The sequence below is a fragment of the Lissotriton helveticus genome, chromosome 5_1, assembly GCF_964261635.1.
Source record: "Lissotriton helveticus chromosome 5_1, aLisHel1.1, whole genome shotgun sequence".
Lineage (NCBI taxonomy): Eukaryota > Metazoa > Chordata > Amphibia > Caudata > Salamandridae > Lissotriton > Lissotriton helveticus.
Genome location: NC_136065.1, coordinates 372,079,016 through 372,100,676, shown reverse-complemented (window position 1 = coordinate 372,100,676; position 21,661 = coordinate 372,079,016).

Genomic DNA, 21,661 nt, shown 5'->3' with positions numbered 1-21,661 from the left:
GTCCTAAACTGTTACAAATTTCGAACAGCAGCGGTCCGTGTCAACGGCTGCACTCCCCCCCGGTTCGCCATTGAACGAGGCATGAGGCAGGGGTGTCCCTTGTCGCCCCTCCTCTTCGCCCTCTACATGGAACCTTTGGCACAGAGGTTGAGGCTTAACCCGAGGGTAACGGGAATCAAGTTCGGAGGCTATGTTCATACGATTAGTCTTTATGCCGACGACGACCTGCTCTTGTTGTTTCACCCGCGAGAGTCGTTGCCCACATGCCTTAAGGACCTGGAGCTATTTGCACAAGCGGCCGGATTCAAGGTTAACATGGGTAAGTCGATGGCACTCAACCTGTCCCTGGAGAGATCCACTCGAGAATTTCTACAGGGATTGTTTCCCTTTCATTGGGCAACAGGCACAATCCCGTATTTGGGGATCCAGCTGGCCCCCTTGCTTATGGACACAGTAAGGGTTAATGAAGCTCTATTGCGACAGAAAATTAGGTGGGAACTGGGGAGGTGGAAACACTACCCTCTGTCATGGCTGGGTAAAGTAGCGGCGGTTAAGATGACAATTCTCCCCCAGATCCTATATCTGTTTCGCACTATTCCCCTTCGACCACCGCCGGGTTGGATACAACAAACACAATCGGAATTGGTTCAGTTTATATGGAATGGGAGAAAGCCGCGTCTAAAATTGCAACTGGCGACACTTCCCCCAGAGGGGCGGAGGGGACTTGGACTCCCGGATTTGTTGCGATACTTTCAAGCTGCTCAGCTGCGTCTCCTAGTGGAGTGGAGTAGGTGGGAGTCTGAGACGCATTGGCCCTTTCAGGATCAGGCGGTGGCTGGTCGCCCTCTCCAAAAAATTCCATTCCTCCGTAGGCAGCACAGACCCCCCAATCTGTACACCTCATACATCACTAGGGTCCTCATGGAAGTTTGGAACCACACCAATGCTAAACACGAGCTCACTACCTTTCCGTCCCCACTTATCCCTTTAATAGACAATCCTGATTTTACTCCGGGCATGGATTCGGTGGCCTGTGCGAGGTGGAGGCCAGCTGGGTGTAGGTACCTCTTCCATTTGTACACAGCAGAGGGAGTTATACCCTTCCCTCATTTTAGACATGAGTATGGGATGCCAGAGTCAGAGAGTCTTCGATATCTGCAAGCGTGACACTGGGCACTTAGCGAGCAGGTACGTCCTATGGCTGATAGGCGGCTGCTGCCATATGAGCATTGGCTAATCACACGCAAATCGGACAAAAAACTTATTTCGGATTTGTATAGGATGCTGCAGGTCAAATATACCCATACTTATAGCTCGGGTAAGGCACGCTGGGAGAGGGAACTGGGTGGGACACTCAGCCATAAGGAATGGGAGGGCATATATTATAGGGCCAGGCACTCTGCATATCACATGGGGCTTACTAACACCCTCCTGAGCGGCTGCATGAGATTGACCACACTAGAGAGGCGACAAATTTGGCGGGGTTGGGGTCAGGTGGGCACACTGGTGCACTTACTCTGGGATTGCGCTCATCTCCAGGCGTACTGGAAGCAAATACTGGACGAGGTGGACGCACATTTTGACACAGAGATTCCACGATTTCCCTCATGCGTCTTGCTAGGGTTTACTGAACCCTTTAATATATCCGTTGCACTCCCGCAGAGGTCGCTTGATTGCAATTGTGCTAGGCTCCGCTATGCAGAATATACTCACCCTCTGGCGCACCGCACATGTCCCTACATTCCATGGTTGGCTTCACCGTTTGTGGTTCGTGTTGGGTATGGAGAAGCTTTCACTGACAATGGCAGGGGAGGGAGCTAAGTACGCAGAGTTGTGGCAGCCCTTTTTGTCCCGGTTAGCTTCGGAATTCCGAGAGGTCACTTGTCCTCGCTGTGAGAAGTTGGCCTGATATATGATGCTCACTAGTTCTAGTGATCACCTTGTATCAGTCCAAACAACCCTTATGGTGATTGGTTGTAAGTTAACCTTATAGACCAGCTATCCTAATGGTAGCATGGACAAAGCAGTCTTAGGCTAAACTCTTTTGTCATGTGAAGCCAGCTGTTTTACCACAATATAACCCCTTGAATACCAGATGAAAGGACACCACACATGTTGTTATGAAAATAAACAGTATATTTATTAATAACAACACCTCAGAACTCTTTATGAGGTCAGAGGGCTAAGCACATGACAATCTCTTAAGAAAAATACGATAAGGTTTGTCGTGCCTAGGGGCACGACAAACCATATACTAAGTAAGTGGAATGTGAAAGTCGATAGAAGAAATGGAGCTGTCCAGAGGCTGTAGGATCGATGGGACCACGCTACCCTAACTCTAGGTAAGTAATAGGAGGCCCACGGAACGCGTGTGCAGAGTGTGAACTCACACGCAAGATGCGTAACAACATCTATGGACAGTACAGTTCAAGTTAAAGGTGAGTACGGACAATCCTGACTAGTTAGGACTAAAACGACTGTGGAACTGGACACTAGGACAGTTAAACTACCCTTGAGCACCGAAATGCTCTCGTTACCTCACCCACGGGCTGCGGGTGCATTGGTGCCAAAGTGTGTCGGGTTCTCGCGTTGAAGTCAATGGAGCCTGAAAGAAAAGATGCTGCAGGCGACCAGGAGGAAGATGTCCGGTGCGATCCAAGGGTGGATCGGTGAAGAAGAGGACCTGAAAGCAGAGGGGACAGTGTTCAAAGTCATTAGCCAGTGACCGGTGTGGAACCAGGAAGGAACCAGGTGCTGTCGTCGTGATCAGGTGAAGAGTGGACGCTTGACTCTGCAGCCACGTGGACCAGGAGGTGTCTTCGACAACCAGGATGGAGGCACGAGCTGTCCCACGCAGGCTCTCGCTGTCGGCGGTGCCGGACCCGGAATTGGAGTCAACAGGCCTTGGCAAAGGCAACCCATGCGGTGAGTGGAAAAGACGTCTGGTGCGAACTAGGAGAGTCCGGGGTGCCCCTCTTTTGGAAGGGAGCAAGGGCCAGTCTGGAGTAACCAGACCAGCAGCAAAGATTTCAAAGTTCGTCGTCTAGGAAGCCACTAGCTAACCGGCAAGTGACCAGACAACGCGTCGAGCAGCAGACAAGCAGAAGGGCCCCACGCAGATCTCGTGGATGCTGGAGGACTGATCTTCGGTGCAGGGGCTGCTCGGGGCTGGGGCTTCTCAGTCCCCAAAGCACTTGGTCGAGTTTACCTCGGGAGTCGTGCTGAAAGCGAAGTGCAGGTTCTTTCAAGATGGCCGGTCCCACGTGTCTCGTCGCACCCACGGATCTCAGCTGTGCTGCAGATGTAGATTGAGGTCGGAGAGGTCTGGGAGTCCGGGTCTCGTCGGGCTCTGAAGTCTGGATCCTGGAAGGGAGACGACAAAGGGAAGCCGCTGGACGCTTGATGGTGCCTGCAGTTGCAGGGTGGACACTCCTTGCCCACAAGGGAGATTTCTTCAGTCTTCTGTGGAGCAGAACGTCGAAGTCCAGAGTTTCTTCTTGTAGAGTAGTTCAGGATTAATCTCATTTGGAATGGGACCAGCTCCTACCTTTATCCTGCTAAAGGGGGCTGTACTACTGACTAGGTCCTTCCCCTGGGTGGGACCAGAAGGGGGGTGGTTACACCCCCTATCCTTTGTCCGATTTCCCACCAGAGCTGGGGCTGGAGTGCCCCAGCAACTGGTTTGAACCGGTGTATGCACAGGGCACCTTGTGTGCCCCAGGCATGTCTCATTCCTTTCAGGCCTATCCTACCCAATACACAAAATCCTGTCTGGGGTGGTGCTAGCACCTCCCAAGGCAGGAAACCCTTTGTCCAAGCCTCCCTCGCTGGAAGGACTCCCAGCAGCAGGAGGTCAGACTTGTGTCTGTGGTGGCAGCATCCATTTTGTGATGCCAAGACTCGAGTTAACTTTAACTGGGGTTCACAGTTATATACATGTCGTGTCCCTCTAGAAGGGTGGAATGCTACCCCCGTCACCAGAATTGGCGAGGGGGTAGTATTCCAATTCGTATGACACCTTACTCAACATGTTGTGATAATGTTATACCAGAGTTAGCATTTAACCGCGAGGTTGATAATGCACTTAAGAGTATATGGTATAGCGTTATCATGGAACAGCTATTAGGACTTGGTTCCGCAAGCTGCAGATGGGCTCAGCTCATGCCAGAGCACCATCTCACATAATTCCAAGCACTCTGCCTTCAGGATTGATAAGGCCTGCCATAGGAGTGACTGATAGGAATATATGTGTCCATTTAGGGTTAGATATAGGTATACTATATCTACAGCAAAGGGTGTTTACACCACCTTGCCCCAGCTGTCGTGCAGCCAGTTGTGTCAGTTTTAGATGGCCAGCCAGGGGTGGCATAATACATGCTTCAGCCCCTGGTAGGCCCTGGGTACACCTATGCCCTGGATACCTAAGGTACACTGTACAGGACTGATAAGGTGGCCCAGTACCAATTGGTAAATGCACCTAAAGTACATGGTTGTCAATTTAGAGAGAGAACAGCTAGGCTGTGGGTCTGATTAGCAGACCCACAGCCAGGAAAAGTCGTAAACCAGTGAAGCAAAAAGCAAAAATCTGGGGTGACCATAGGATTGCAGACCCCACTCTCCTACATACCCCCCCCCAAACTTAGGGACATTAAACTAACCTTGACCAGGTGAGTCTTCCTGTTCTAAGTGGAAATACCTGGAGAGACCATCTGCATTGCCATGGTCAGTCCCTGGTCTGAGCTCCACTGTAAAGTCCATCCCCTGTAGGGAAATGGACCACCTAAGAAGTTTGGGGGTTTCACCCTTCATCTGATTTAGCCATAAGAGGGGCGTATGGTCAGTATGAATCTTGAAGTGAGTTCCAAACAAGTATGGTCTCAACTTCTTCAGGGCCCAAACCACAGCAATGGCCTCCCTCTCAATAGATGACCAACGTTTCTTTCTAGGGGTCAGCCTTCTGCTTATAAAAGCAATGGGCTGGTCATGACCATCAATATTCAGTTGAGATAGAACAGCTCCCACACCCAACTCAGATGCATCTGTTTGGACAATGAAGGTTTTGGAGTAGTCAGGACTCTTGAGAATAGGTGCAGTACACATGGCCTGCTTTAGGTCATCAAATGCCTTCTGACAGCTAACAGTCCACTGAACTTTCTTTGGCATTTTCTTGCTTGTCAGGTCATAAAGTGGTGTCACAATGGACCCATAATTCTTGACAAACTTCCTATAGTAACCAGACAGGCCCAAGAAAGCTCTGACCTGTGTCTGGGTGGTTGGAGGAGCCCAGTCCTTTATGGCCTGTATCTTGCTCTCCAATGGTTGAACCTGGCCTCCACCCACAAGGTGGCCCAGGTACACAACCGGACTCTGCCCTATCTGGCACTTGGTGGCCTTGATAGTGAGGCCTGCCTTCTGCAGGGCCTCCAAAACTTTCCTCAGGTGGATCAGGTGATCCTCCCAGGTGGAGCTAAAGACAGCAATATCATCTAGATATGCTGCACAAAAGTCATCCAACCCAGTGAGAACTTGGTTCACCAACCTTTGAAAAGTGGCAGGTGCATTTTTCAAACCAAAGGGCATCACCACAAATTGGTAATGACCTCCTGGGGTAGAAAATGCTGTTTTGGCCTTGGCATCCTCAGCTAACCTGATCTGCCAATAACCAGCTGTTAGGTCAAATGTACTTAAGAAAGTTGCAGAAGCCAAATTGTCTATCAGTTCATCTTCCCTAGGTATTGGATGGGCATCTGTCTTAGTGACAGCATTGAGCCCCTGTAGTCTACACAAAACCTCATCTCTCTCTTACTATCCTGGGTGTGAGGTTTTGGCACTAGAACTACAGGACTAGCCCAAGGGCTCTCTGAGGGTTCAATGACTCCCAATTCCAACATCTTTTGAACTTCTTTCTTTATGCAGTCACTGACGTGGTCAGGTTGCCTGTAGATTTTACTCTTGACAGGCAGACTGTCACCAGTGTCCACCTCATTGGTACACCAGTTTGTCTGACTGGGGGTCAGCGAGAACATTTGTCTAAAGGATTGAAGAACCTGTTTACAATCTTCTTGTTGATGTTCATAGAGGCTGTCAGAAAGGACTACACCATCTACGGACCCATCATCAGGGTTCTGAGTGAGCAGGTCTGGGAGAGGGTCACTCTCTTCCTCCTGCCCCTCATCTGTGGCCATGAGCAAGCCCATGTCCTCCCTGTTGACAAATGCCTTGAGCCTGTTTACATGAAGCACCCTGTGGGGGCTCCTGGGAGTTCCCATGTCCACCAAGTAGGTGACCTCTCCCTTTTGCTCAATGATGGTATGGGGTCAGACCATTTGTCTTGGAGAGCTGCTGGGGCCACTGGCTCCAACACCCACACCTTCTGTCCTGCATGGTAAACAGTTAGGACAGCCTTTTGGTCATGCCAAGCTTTTTGAAGTTCTTGGCTGGCCTCAAGGTTTTTAGATGCCTTCTCCATGTACTCTGCCACCCTGGAGCGGAGACCAAGTACATAGTCCACTATGTCAAGCTTAGGCTTTTTGAGAGGTAACTCCCATCCTTCCTTCACAAGACATAGGGGTCCTCTTACAGGATGCCCAAACAGAAGCTCAAAAGGGCTGTAACCAACCCCCTTCTGTGGGACCTCTCTGTAAGCAAACAGGAGGCAGGGTAAAAGGATGTCCCTTCTTCGCCTAAGCTTTTCAGGTAACCCTTTTATCATCCCTTTGAGGGTCTTGTTGAATCTCTCAACAAGCCCATTGCACTGTGGGTGATAGGGTGTGGTGAATTTATAATTGACACCACACTCCTTCCACATTGCAGTCAAGTATCCTGACATGAAGTTTGCACCTATGTCAGAGACAACCTCCTTAGGAAACCCCACTCTGGAGAAAACTCCATGCAGGGACTTGGCCACAACAGGAGCTGTAGTGGTCCTAAGGGGAATAGCTTCTGGATACCTGGTGGCATGATCCACTACCACCAGTATAAATCTGTGCCCAGATGCTTTTGGGGGGTCCATTGGTCCAACAATGTCTATCCCCACTCTTTCAAAGGGTACCCCCACCACAGGTAGTAGTATGAGGGGGGCCTTTGTTGTGCCACCTGATTTGCCACTGGCTTGGCAGGTGACACATGAGCGACAAAAGTCTTTAGTGTCTTCAGACATATGAGGCCAGTGAAAGTGTGGGGCAAGCCTGTCCCAAGTCTTGTTCTGGCCTAAGTGACCTGCAAGGGGAATCTCATGGGCTAAGGTGAGAAGGAAACCTCTAAGAGACAAGGGGATGACCAGCCTCCTGGTAGCACCAGGCTTGGGGTCTCTTGCCTCAGAGTATAGGAGTCCATCTTCCCAATATACCTTATGGGCACCTGTAGCATTCCCTGCAGCCTCAGCAGCAGCCTGCTGTCTGAGGGGTACAAGAGAGGAACAGTCTAATTGTGCGTGTCTCAAGTCTGCCCTGGAAGGTCCCCCTGTCCCAAGAAACTCAACCTGATCAGGTTCAAGCTCTTCTAGGACAGTTCCTTCTGGGGTCTCTGGGTCAGCCTCCTGAGAGGGCTGATCCTCAACCTGAGGCAGGGGGGAAGGCTCTGCCTTAATCCTACTATTCCTTCTCTTGGGTAGTGTCTGGTCCATTCTTCCAGGATCCAGCACTTGTTCACTTCTCTAGTGGAGAAGTGTGGCTCACTGGTTAGAGGAGGCAGACCCGGACGCTGAGATCAGACCCGGGACCAGGGTTCAATTCCCGACGCGGCAGGGTATTGAGCCCAAAATGTCCACGGACTCGATAATTCTCGCTTCGGTGCCTACTGGAATCACAGGTTCACACTCTGCAACTCTGGGCAATAGCTTGCTTAATCTCCACTACGGCCCCCCGTGGCGGGATGCCTGGCTTTCACCTTGGGGATACCCAGTAGGGGCTATCTCACAGGGAAAAACCAGGACGGGTTCCCAATGCAAAGCGCTTTGAGACCTGGCGGTGATATTGCGCTATATAAAAACCTATCCATCCATCCAGCTGGGCATTTCTTGGCCTGTGACCTAGTCACAGCAAGGACATGTGAGGAGAGGCCTAGCATTTCTACATGAGTCCTGTACTCCACATCTGACCACAGTGAGGATTCCAAATCATTGCCCAAAAGACAATCTACTGGGAGGTCTGAACTAACTACAACCCTTTTGAGGCCAGTTACCCCTCCCAAGGAGAAATTAACAACTGCCATACTGTGATTGGTAGTGACATTGCTAGCATTGGTCACTAGGTAGTCTGAACCTAGCATGATCTCGTATGGGTCCACAAATGTTGGTGTCACCATAGTGACACTGGCACATGTGTCCCTGTAGGCCTGAGCCATCTTTCCATTGATCAAAGGCGTTTGTCTGTATTTGCCCAGAGTACTAGGACTTATAGTAGGGGTCATATCCATGTACCCAGTACAAACAAGAACTGCCTGAATAGGAATTCTGACTAAGTCAGAACCCACCTCAGTTCCCAGGGTTAACCCAACTATAGCCTTGGGAGGTACACTACCACTACTAACTGTACTAGGGGGTGCAGGTGTCTTAGGGACAGTAGTGGTAGGAGTTTGGCCTTTCTTGGTGCACTCACTAAACCAGTGAGTCTTACTTTTACAGTATTGGCACCATGGTTTCTTAGGACCATCATTCTTCTTCTTTTGGGAAGTTTGGGACCCACCCTCCTTAGGTTGTTGGGGCCCTGTTAAAGACTTCTGGTCATTTTGCTTATTCTCATTACCCTTCTGGTCTGCTTTCTTCTGGCCACCACCCTGGTTCTGGTTCTGCTGCGTGACCCTTGTCCTGACCCATTTGTCTGCCTCCTTTCCCAATTCTTGGGGAGAGGTCAGATCTGAGTCAATCAAGTGCTGATGCAACAACTGGTTCTGACAATTATTTAAGATTTGCTCTCTCATAATTAGATTATACAATCCTGTGTAATCAGTAACTTTACTTCCCAGTAACCAGCCTTCCAAAGCCTTATTGGCACAATCAACAAAGTCAGTCCAATCTTGAGCCTGAGTTTTCTGGGTGTCTCTGAACATTAACCTGTACTGTTCAGTGGTTAAGCCAAACCCATCAATCAGAGCAGTTTTCAAGACTTGGTAATCATTAGCATCCTCATCTCTAACAGTGAGGAGCTTGTCTCTACCTTTACCTTCAAAGGAGAGCCACAATATAGCTGCCCACTGACTCTGGGGTACCTGCTGTACTTTGCAGGCTCTCTCAAAAGCAGTTAGCCACTTGTGGATATCATCTCCTGTCTTATAGGAGGGCACTATTTTACTCAGGTTTCTAGTATCAAAACCCCTTTCTCTATCCCTAGGGATATTGCTGTCAACAGTGGGGACTACCCCACTCAACTGTTGCTCTCTAGCAAAGGCAAGCTTCTCTTTGGCAAGGGCAAGTTCTTCCCTTTGGATCCTTAGATTAGCTTCCTTCATCTTTGCTTCATGCTCTCTCCTCTGAGGGGGAAGTCATTCTCCTCTGAGCAGATGCATGAGAGTGCACAGATCTATTGGAGTCCCTAGAAGGAGATCTATCTCTCCTAACCCCAAAGTTAGGCCTGCTAAGGGTCAGTACTGGGGGTCCCCCAGTTCCTTCCCTATGCATGTCTAAGTTGGCCCTGGTTAGTCTGCTGACTACTACAGGACCTTTGTCTGCCTCATCCCCAGAGGTTTCCTCATCTTCCTCCTCCTCCTCTACATCTTCTGTTTCAGGGAGATCTGGATCACCACGAGTACCTTCCAAGGGAGGCATGCTCCTATCTGGATTAGAGGGGTCTGTGTCAGCAGCCCTTCTGGCATCATATGTCTCTAAGAGACCTAACAGAAAAGGAGTGGTAGGGTTAGAACCCTGTTTCAATTTCCTGGAGGTACACAATTGTCTCATCTCCTGGAAACTGAGAGCTGCATATCTGGAAAGGACCTGTGGAGGGTCACTAACCACTAGGGGAGTCTCTGAAGTCTCTCCATGGGTAGACATGCTCTCTAGTGAGGTGTAAGTGATGCACCTACCTACACTATGGGTTTTCCTACTGATTCCTTGCTAAGAGTTGTAGTCAGGGTGTGCAAGGCCCTTTCTACTACAACAGCAATGATATTTCAAGATTATATTTGGTAAAAACAACAGCAAGCTCAAATCCCAACCGCTGCACACCAATGTGAGAAGTTGGCCTGATATATGATGCTCACTAGTTCTAGTGATCACCTTGTATCAGTCCAAACAACCCTTATGGTGATTGGTTGTAAGTCAACCTTATAGACCAGCTATCCTAATGGTAGCATGGACAAAGCAGTCTTAGGCTAAACTCTGTTGGCATGTGAAGCCAGCTGTTTTACCACAATATAACCCCTTGAATACCAGATGAAAGGACACCACACAGGTTGTTATGAAAATAAACAGTATATTTATTAATAACAACACCTCTGAACTCTTTATGAGGTCAGAGGGCTAAGCACATGACAATCTCTTAAGAAAAATACGATAAGTTACACAAAATTACAATGGGGCCCTAGGGGCACGACAAACCATATACTAAGTAAGTGGAATGTGAAAGTCGATAGAAGAAATGGAGCTGTCCAGAGGCTGTAGGATCGATGGGACCACGCTACCCTAACTCTAGGTAAGTAATAGGAGGCCCACGGAACGCGTGTGCAGAGTGTGAACTCACACGCGAGATGCGTAACAACGTCTATGGACAGTACAGTTCAAGTTAAAGGTGAGTACGGACAATCCTGACTAGTTAGGACTAAAACGACTGTGGAACTGGACACTAGGACAGTTAAACTACCCTTGAGCACTGAAATTCTCTTGTTACCTCACCCACGGGCTGCGGGTGCATTGGTGCCAAAGTGTGTCGGGTTCTCGCGTTGAAGTCAATGGAGCCTGAAAGAAAAGATGCTGCAGGCGACCAGGAGGAAGATGTCCGGTGCGATCCAAGGGTGGATCGGTGAAGAAGAAGACCTGAAAGCAGAGGGGACAGTGTTCAAAGTCACTAGCCAGTGACCGGTGTGGAACCAGGAAGGAACCAGGTGCTGTCGTCGCGATCAGGTGAAGAGTGGACGCTTGACTCTGCAGCCACGTGGACCAGGAGGTGTCTTCGACAACCAGGATGGAGGCACGAGCTGTCCCACGCAGGCTCTCGGCGGTGTCGGACCCTGAATTGGAGTCAACAGGCCTTGGCAAAGGCAACCCACGCGGTGAGTGGAAAAGACGTCTGGTGCGGACTAGGAGAGTCCGGGGTGCCCCTCTTTTGGAAGGGAGCAAGGGCCAGTCTGGAGCAACCAGACCAGCAGCAAAGATTTCAAAGTTCGTCGTCTAGGAGGCCACTAGCCAGCCGGCAAGTCACCAGACAACGCGTCGAGCAGCAGACAAGCAGAAGGGCCCCACGCAGATCTCGTGGATGCTGGAGGACTGATCTTCGGTGCAGGGGCTGCTCGGGGCTGGGGCTTCTCAGTCCCCAAAGCACTTGGTCGAGTTTACCTCGGGAGTCGTGCTGAAAGCGAAGTGCAGGTTCTTTCAAGATGGCCGGTCCCACGTGTCTCGTCGCACCCACGGATCTCAGCTGTGCTGCAGATGTAGGTTGAGGTCGGAGAGGTCTGGGAGTCCGGGTCTCGTCGGGCTCTGAAGTCTGGATCCTGGAAGGTAGACGACAAAGGGAAGCCGCTGGACGCTTGATGGTGCCTGCAGTTGCAGGGTGGACACTCCTTGCCCACAAGGGAGATTTCTTCAGTCTTCTGTGGAGCAGAACGTCGAAGTCCAGAGTTTCTTCTTGTAGAGTAATTCAGGATTAATCTAATTTGGAATGGGACCAGCTCCTACCTTTATCCTGCTAAAGGGGGCTGTACTACTTACTAGGTCCCTCCCCTGGGTAGGACCAGGAAGGGGGGTGGTTACACCCGCTATCCTTTGTCCGGTTTCCCGCCAGAGCTGGGGCTGGAGTGCCCCAGCAACTGGTTTGAACCGGTGTATGCACAGGGCACCTTGTGTGCCCCAGGCATGTCTCATTCCTTTCAGGCCTATCCTACCCAATACACAAAATCCTGTCTGGGGTGGTGCTAGCACCTCCCAAGGCAGGAAACCCTTTGTCCAAGCCTCCCTCGCTGGAAGGACTCCCAGCAGCAGGAGGTCAGACTTGTGTCTGTGGTGGCAGCAACCATTTTGTGATGCCAAGGCTCGAGTTAACTTTAACCGGGGTTCACAGTTACATACATGTCGTGTCCCTCTAGAAGGGTGGAATGCTACCCCCGTCGCCAGAATTGGCGAGGGGGTAGTATTCCAATTCGTATGACACCTTACTCGACATGTTTTGATAATGTTATACCAGAGTTAGCATTTAACCGCGAGGTTGATAATGCACCTAAGAGTATATGGTATAGCGTTATCATGGAACAGCTATTAGGACTTGGTTCCGCAAGCTGCAGACGGGCTCAGCTCATGCCAGAGCACCATCTCACATAATTCCAAGCACTCTGCCTTCAGGATTGATAAGGCCTGCTATAGGAGTGACTGATAGGAATATATGTGTCCATTTTAGGGTTAGATATAGGTATACTATATCTACAGCCAAGGGTGTTTACACCACCTTGCCCCAGCTGTCGTGCAGCCAGTTGTGTCAGTTTTAGATGGCCAGCCAGGGGTGGCATAATACATGCTTCAGCCCCTGGTAGGCCCTGGGTACACCTATGCCCTGGATACCTAAGGTACACTGTACAGGGACTGATAAGGTGGCCCAGTACCAATTGGTAAATGCACCTAAAGTACATGGTTGTCAATTTGGAGAGAGAACAGCTAGGCTGTGGGTCTGATTAGCAGGCCTACAGCCAGGGAAAGTCGTAAACCAGTGAAGCAAAAAGCAAAAATCTGGGGTGACCATAGGATTGCAGACCCCACTCTCCTACACTCGCTACCTACGCTAATTGTGCCTCTCTGATACGGAGCAGCCGACGTCAGGTTGTGTGCGCTTGGACGAGATGAGTGGTTGACTTGGAACACGGGAGTGGGTGGGGAAGGGAGGGATCGGGCAGGGGTTAGGGGGTTTTATATGGTTGTGCTTCTTTCATTTGTTAACTGCTTGCACGTGCAAAGCACTTTTCAGCAAGCTTCATCCCGCATCGGCAAATGGACTTGTCCGTCCCTTTTGAGCTTTGGACTCTGCTACGCTACTAGATGTGGGGGCTATATCGGCAAATGGTTTTTGTGTTTGGGCTGTCATCTTTCAATAAAAAGATTTAATACTAAAAAGTAAAGGCGATAAGGGGCAGCCTTGTCTAGTACCCCGGCCAATCATCATTTTAGGTGAAAGAAACCCATTTCCCACTAGTCTTGCTGTTGGTGCCTCATATATTGATCTTATATTTACATTTACATATTGATTTAGAGATTTACATTTATATATTAATCTTATAGCCTTAAGAAAGTGGTTGCCTAACCCATTTTGTTCGATAACTTTATACAGATAGGGCCAGCTGACTCTGTCGAATGCTTTGGCCGCTTCGACCATAATAACAGTTAAGGGAGACCTAGTTGTAATAGCAATATCAATTGCACTAATCAAATCATGCGTTAAGTCATGAAGCTGAAAGTGTTTCAAAAAACCCTTCTGATTTTCATGTATGAGGTTCTTTAAAACACTGTTTAGCCTTTTGTCAAGTTTTTGCGTGAATATTTTGTATTCACTATTCAGCAAGGAAATTGGCTTGTAAAGCTCACACTTCATGGGGTCTTTGGTGGGCTTTAAATTTAATTCTATAACTGCCTCTTTCTATGCAGCTGGAGGAGTAGCATGATTGACATAGATGATATTCAGTAGATTAGTTAGGTGCGGGACAAGCACTTCCTTTAGAACCTTGTGCAGCTCATTTGGGAAGCAGTCCGGGCCTGCCGCTTTTCCTCTTTTTAAATGGGCAATTGATTTCTCTATCTCTAGAGCAGTGATTTCTTGATTGAGGAATTATTGTTGACTAATATCCAACCTAGGGAGAGAGTCATGCTCCAACCATTCCTGCACTTCTGTCTGGCTAGACTTCGTATCTTCAGAATATAAATTCTGAAATTCTGAAAAAAATCCCTGAATGACAACCCGATAGTATGATCCTTCAAGCAATGTTCTTGAGTAGGGCCAACCTGCACATCCTTAATCTCATTTTGTAACTGATCTTGATTTGTCTTGCGGCCTAGTTATTTCCCACACCCTTCCCCATATTCATAATGAGTTTTCTGGCATCCCACCTCTCTCGAATCCTTTTTTCTAAAAACTCAACTAGGTGTTCCCTGACCTCATTCCACTTCCCCCGAAGCTCAGTTCTTAAAGTGACATTGTGACAGTCAAGAAGGTTTTTCTGTGTCTTGTCAATTCTAGCCTCATATTCTTCTAATTCCCTTTTCCCTTCTAAACACTTCATAACTTGTTACTCTTCCTCGCATATAAGCATTGAAGGCATCCTTTACAGTGTGAAGTGCAGCCAAGCTTTCATTTATCGCAAAGAACCCTAACGTATGCTTTTTTAATGCATCTACCACATCTTGATTTCTTAAAAGTGTTCTATCTAGAGTCTACCTATACTCTGTTTGATGGCTCTCTGCTGAGTCTACTAACTTCACTGCTGCATGATCTGAAAGGTGTTCTGGTTGGTGCATGAATGTGGATATATTTGTACTCAACCTTGCGTCGACAAGAAAGAAATCTATTCTGGAGGCGTATGAATATTTAGAGCCGGCTTGAAGTCTTCAGATATCCAGATATCCAGTAGGCCAAGATTATTAATAATCTGCTGTACGATCTTTGTCATTTTAGGGGCATTTACTATGTGTTTTATTGAAGACTTGTCAAGAGCGGGATCGATCAAAATATTAAAGTTCCCCCCATAATAATATTATACTTAGAATCAAGTAAATGTCTATATAACTCTCCAAGAGGAGATGGATCATCCATGTTGGGGCCATAATAACCTACCAGTATTTATCCTGGCTTATCCATTTTGATGTTGGTTATTACACATCTGTGAGAAAGTGCCATCTTTCTTGCATTGGTATGCCCCCACTTTTTTCTGACTGCTGATGTGCTTTGACTGAGTGTGCCCTGGGCTCCTGCCAACCAGGTACCCAGGGCCTGTGTTCCTTCCCTAACACTGTTGAAACTGAAACCCAATTGGCATCTCTGGCCACCTGTCAGCCCCTAGTAAATGGTACCCTAGGTACCCAGGGCATGGTGACCAGAGAAGACCCCTAAGGGCTGCAGCACTTATTGTGTCACCCTTAGGTACCTTGTACCCTGGCACCCACACACTGCCTTTGCAGGCTGAGTGCCTAAGTACAGAACTAAACAGAGAGTCGACATGGCACACATCCAGCAACTGGCCCCCACCAGTCCTGACCCCCACTCTGGCGGGAAAAAGTACATCAGGAAGGGGGGTGCCAGCCTGTGCCAACCCCACCCCTCAGGTGGCGGAGACGAGGTGAAGCACGACCACGGGCTCCGGCCATCTTGAAGATGGGGAGCCCTGCCCAATCACAGCTAGGCTCCTGCCCCCCTCCCACAGGAGAGGAGCAGGCTAGGGGGTGTACCCACCACAGGACAGGGACCTGTTGGTCCCTGCCCTTGCCCTACCTGTAACGCCCCTAAATTCAGTATTTAGGGGCTCCCTGAACCTTCCTTCCTCAGATCCCGATAAGAAAAGAAGAAAGAAGATCAAGAAGAAGACGACCCGCCGTGCAGCTGCTAACAACAGGACGACAACAACTGACTTGGCCCCAGCCCTACCGGCCTGTCGATTCTGGAACCTGCTCCTGCCTAATCCCGGGCGACTCCCGCAGACAGCAACCTTGGGACACTCAGAGGACCTACCTGCCTTGACCCTCTCAAAGCCTGGGAATCCCTTCAGCAGAGGCTCTGCTGCAACAACTCCCCCTGGTGCCAGTCAGGAAGCTCCGGACCAACCCACTCTGCACCCGCCGAGCCCGGCCCGAGCCCGAGTGATCCAGGACCACGAGGATGTCCCCCCGGCAACTGGGACCCGAAGTCCAGTGCCCAAAGACCCTCCTCGACGACCCCGACGACGCATGAAGCCTCGGGACAAAGGGCCCCTCCGACCGCGACCAGAAGGTGGTAAGATTTCCCGACCTCAAAAGACACCCCTGCACCCGGGGCCCCACGGCCCCCTGTGCCCAACTCCTGGGTGCCTACCTATCCTTCAAGATCACAAATTACCCCTCGAAGTGTTGGTCGCTCCAGAAGATCCTCCGTCCTCGAGCCTGCAGCCTTTGTTCTCTTTTCAAGTTCCTCACTGAATAACATTGAGCGCCCGACGGCTCAAAAGCACCCTTTATTATTATTATTATTATTGCGACTTATATAGCGCACGTATCACCCGAAGGCATCAAGGCGCTTGCCTTGGGAACCCGTCCTGGCTTTTCCCTGTGAGATAACCCCTACTGGGTATCCCAAGGGTGAAAGCCAGGCATCCCGCAGCGGGTGGGCCGCCGTAGTGGAGATTAAGCAACTATTGCCCAGAGTTGCAGCCTGGGACCCCATGATTAGAATAGGCACCGAGGCGAGAATTATCGAGTCCGTGGACATTTTGGGCTCAGGACCCTGCCGCGTCGGGAATTGAACCCTGGTCCCGGGCCAGACCTCTGCATCACGGTCTGCCGCTCTAATCAGTGAGCCACACTCCTCACTCGGGCATCCAGCCGCCCAAGTGACCCTAGCAGTGCAACCTGTACCCTATCCTACTGCTCCCATTTGCCCTGAGCAAGTGACCAGGAGCCCTGCTCCCAGAGCCGTGTGGCCTGCTAGCCAGCAGCCACCAACCGAAGGCCCCCTGCCCCCCATTGGATAATATTGGGCCTAACTACCTCTGCACCCGGCCGCCCCTGCGCCGCTGAGGGTGAGCCAACTGTTCCTACCTGACCCTGGGGGACCCCTGAGTCTATGCCCAGAACCTTAACCTCACCAGTCGAGTACTCACCTGGAAACCAGTAACTCACTTACCTGCCATTAGATAACATTGACTGGTTTGACTAAAAAAATCTGTGTTTTGAAAACTTAAAATATTCATATAAAATCAACCGAATTCCGAATTCTGAAGTACTCACCTAGGACCAGGAGAGAAGCTAGTACTGTACCTTGTAGCCCAGTACTGAACCGCAAAAGTAATCCTAACCGAGTTTACTAGTAACCTGTATTTTCTCCATAGGAATCTATTGTCTGCTTTTCTATTAAATTTCTTCAAAGTGTCTACTTTTGAAAACTTGAAATATTCTTTAAAAATCATACGAATTACTGAAACTTAATTACTTACCTGTTTTAATTTGAGACCCCAGTGCTGAACCTAAGAGCCCAGTACTGGATTACAAAAGTAACGAGATCATACTTTACCTGCAACCTGAATTTTCTCCTCTTGGATAACATTGCCAGATTTCCCTTGAAAAGTTTCTAAGTGTGAACTTTTGAAATAGCTTTTTATTCCTTAAAAATCACTGCAATAACTAAAAAGTTGTTACTGTTTCCAGCTTAGACCGCAAGACTGAATCTAGGATCCCGTCCTGGGATTACAAAAGTAATCTATTAAGTAAATACCTGCATTTATGTAGAAAAACCCATTGAGCTCAATGCTAAATTGTGTTTAGAATTGTGTTGCCTACTGCAACCCCTGTACCTATTGTGATTACACAGTTTATTGCCTTTCTGCAAAGTACTCATCTGAGATCACTCATATTGAGAAAAGTATATTTTTACACCTGTTGGTTCTAAAAATAAAACAACTATATCTGTTGATATAAAAACAATTGACCTGGAGTTCAGTCCTTGAGTGTGTGAAAACCTTTGCTGACTGAGCGTGTACAACAAATGCTTTACACTGTCCTCTGGTACTGCCTTACTGCTCGACCAAGCTACCACTTTTGAGAGTAAGGTCAGCCCTGACTTTAACCTCTGTTATACCTCTGGGGTTTGTGGCCTCTATACACACTGTACCTTACTTTGCTCCAGTGTATATAGAGCCACTTTCTCACACAATCTGCTCTCTATATCCACAATGGAGCTCTCTATGTTGGAGAAGTGTGGCTCAATGGTTAGAGCAGGCAGACCTTGATGCAGAGCTCTGGCCAGGGACCAGGGTTCGATTCCCACCTCGGCGGGTCTCTGGCTAATTATTTCCCCGTACTGGATATTCTCGCCTCAGTGCCTGTTCTGATCAAGGGTCCCACGCTGCAACTCTGGGCAATAGCTTGCTTAGTCTCCACAACGGCCCCAAAAGCGCTGGGATGCCTGGCTGCACCTGGGGGGTGCCCAGGAGTGGACATTTCCCAGGAAAGCCAGGAAGGGTTCCTAAGCGGTATACGGACAGCGCCGGGACACCTCCGGTGGAGGTAGCTGTGTGCTTTACAAATTCCGACATTTATGTTAGCACATGCCAATTTTTAAAATAATATGGCTACTCCTTTTACATTGCATGATTGATTAGTGCATATCAAATGTGCTATCCATCTATTTGTTTTAAGAATCTCATCCCATTCCTCATGTCGAAGATGAGTTTCCTGTAATATTATTATATCATTTTCGGAAATATTGATTAGTTCCAAAATCTTCCTCCTTCTCCTATATACCCTAAAGCCATTAACATTCTAGGATTATACTCTAATTTGCTGCTGTTTATGCATCCCACATTTCTATCCCATCTTCTGGTTGCCTCCCTTTAATGTACTGACTGTTGTCATATATGAGGATCATTTTTTTTTATTTTTCCCTAATGCTCCCTACCCAGTGCTCATACTTACAGGTGTGTGTGTGTACCCCTACTTCCCTCCGTCCACCCTATCCCACTCTAAGGAACCCTGCCTTAATCCAAACGGGGTAGCACATATTACCCCTGACTCTTAGACTCTCCAACCTGATTTCTTATGTCTATTTTTGCGTGTTGATCTGACTTATTAAGCTCTCTACCTCAAGAGACCTCCCTGATGTTGTGCATTCTATTTCTCCACATGACCCTTAGAGTAGCAGTAAACTTCAAATGTGCGGTTGCCCCTAGTGATTTTAAAGTTTGAATGTACTTCCCAAGTTCCCACTGACAATTTTGTGTAGTCTTCGCTATGTCTGATCTGATGGTGTAAGACCAGTCATCTATTTGGAAGCTTTTCACTTTAAGGACCGCTGAAAGAATTGCCTCTTTGAAGACATAAGTACAAACATTTTAAAGAATTTTCCTTGGTTTATCTCTTTTCAGGTCTCTCCTGAATGGGTCCCTGTGTACTCTTTAAATGTCCTGATCTAAGCCCCACGTCTGGATTTCAGGCATTGACTCTTTAAGAATGCTTATCACGAAGCCTTTTGAGTTTCCCCCTTCCAGTCCCTCTGGAACTTTTAGCAGTCTTAAATGGTTCTTTCTGGAGTTATTTCCTAGTGTCTCTAGCTGGTCTCTGATCTCTTTTTCATTGGTTATTAGAGTTTGAATGTCTCCGTGATTAGACTCGATCTCGTCCTGCAATATCCCAATCACTGTCTCCTTCGTGGTTAGCCTCGCTGTGATATCTGCCATTTTAGCATCAAGACTCTCACAAGACTCCTGAATTTTAGCTTGGTTGTTTTCAGAGATTGCAAATTTTTCTTTAATCTCCCTAAAAAGTAAAAGCAACATGAGGCTCATGTCTGGAGCCTCTCTGCTGCCAACAGAATTGGTAAGAGTAGTTATATCTTCCATACAGGTATGCATTTGAGGGTGCTCCCCATCTAAATTATCCTTGGATAGTGCAGAAAATCTATTGGAGGTGGGGAGATCTGTCACTGCCACCGACTGTATGTGCGGGTTCATAGGAGACCTTATTGTAGCCGTATTTGAGAAGGCATTTTGTATTGGGGGTCTATTTCTTTTATTTTAAAGTATGACCTTAAGGATGGCGTAACTAGTTTCATCCACTAGGATTTTATTATTCCTCAACACCTTCCCCGGTCTCTCAATTTTCCCTGGCAATTGTGTGTTGATCTTGGTTTGCACAACCAGGGGAGGGGAGCCAACTGTCATACTTAAACCTTTATCTTTATTAGGCTCTCCCACCCCCTGGACTAACAAGTGCTCAAACTCTGCATTTTGTAAGGAATGCCTGTTATTTCTTGCCACAACATTGTCGACAGCAGGGTTTGTTCCTGGAGGATCAATGATTATCTGCTTCTGCCCCACCTCTTCGATCCCTTTTGCTCGCGTATCTGAGGTCCCAAGCGTTTGTATCCCCTGTTGCTTTCTGGGAGGGGTCCTCTATTACCTTTTTAAGGGTCATAGATTTATGGAGCCATTCCACCCCTTACGAGTGCTGAAGCTGAATGGAGTCGCCCCATTAAGGCCACCCAGCAGTGTGTCTTCCCTCCACCGACTAAGGGCTCCAATCTGAAAGAGTCCCCCGTCTCCTCCCAGCCTCCCGGCGGCTGCCCCCGGAGCCCCGTGCTGACACTACCTCCTACGGCCACGGCAACCAGGAGACCCAAATGAGCCGCCGCCCAATGACTCCTCCGCAGCTGTCCGGCCACACAGAACAGGGGAGAGCCTACACCGGACGGAACGGAAGAAGACGACGGAGCGGCATCTCCGGAGGTGCCTGCGCTGCTGGACGTGCCAAAGGTGGGGGCCATAAACGGAGGTCAGTGAAGCCAAGAGTTTTTAATGGTTATTCGCTATGCTCCACGCCATATCTTCTGTATTATGTGTTGGAGTGACGGAGCTCATGGCCAAAATCGCTAGCTGGCCGCCATGTTCTCCAATAAAAGTACATCTTGCTTAAATCAAACTTTTTAAGAGAACTTGCCCACTATTTCCTATCAAAAGTTAAAAAGGTCTACAATGAGTTCTTTGCTACTACTCCAACTAATCCTTTTGTCGAGAATTTTGAAAATAACTCTTTGGCAATTATGACGCTCAATGAGTTTTCACCCTGAGGTCCTCAAGAAAGGTTCCAGTGCCTCACCCCAATCAAAATCTGCGGCGAGTATGTCCCCCTAAGTGCAAGATGCTCATTCTGCCCAGTCTTAATTATGCGTCTTTTTTTTTTTTTTTACATTTCTTAATGCTTATGGTGCCGCAGATGGCAAGCTGGGTTAGTCAGAAACGGAAGCTGCTGCTCTCTAGTTTTAGCAGTTCATGAAGTGAGCAAAAGAAATAGAGTATTGAGAGACAGAGATTTCATTATTGGGTCTGCTCTTACCCTAGCCTCTGTGCTTTATGTGGAATGAAAAAGGTGGGGAGGCCTCTGAAAGGGATGTGATCAAAGCAGTGTAACTAGGAATCCTTTCCAAGAGGCTTGGGCTACGATATTCAGGGTGCGGCTTAAAACATGCAAATTAAAATCCTGTGCTTCACCCAGAAAAGCCATGTGAGCAGTGTTTGGATATCTCACTATGAGTTTTTTCTTACTTCATCCTGCGATGTCACACAAGAACGTATATATATATATATAAACAAAAACCCGGACATTTCTAAACCAGCACCAACCACTAATGTGACCACTCCTAATGCCTTGACAACGCAGTTTCATAAATTGGAAAAGCTTTATGAACGCGAACTTCGCAAATGGTGGGAGGGGACTTCCTTGCAGGGTTACATCGAGGTACAGAGGGTACCCAGAGGCTTAAGAATCTTCACTGTCCCTGCGTATGAAAACCCAGAT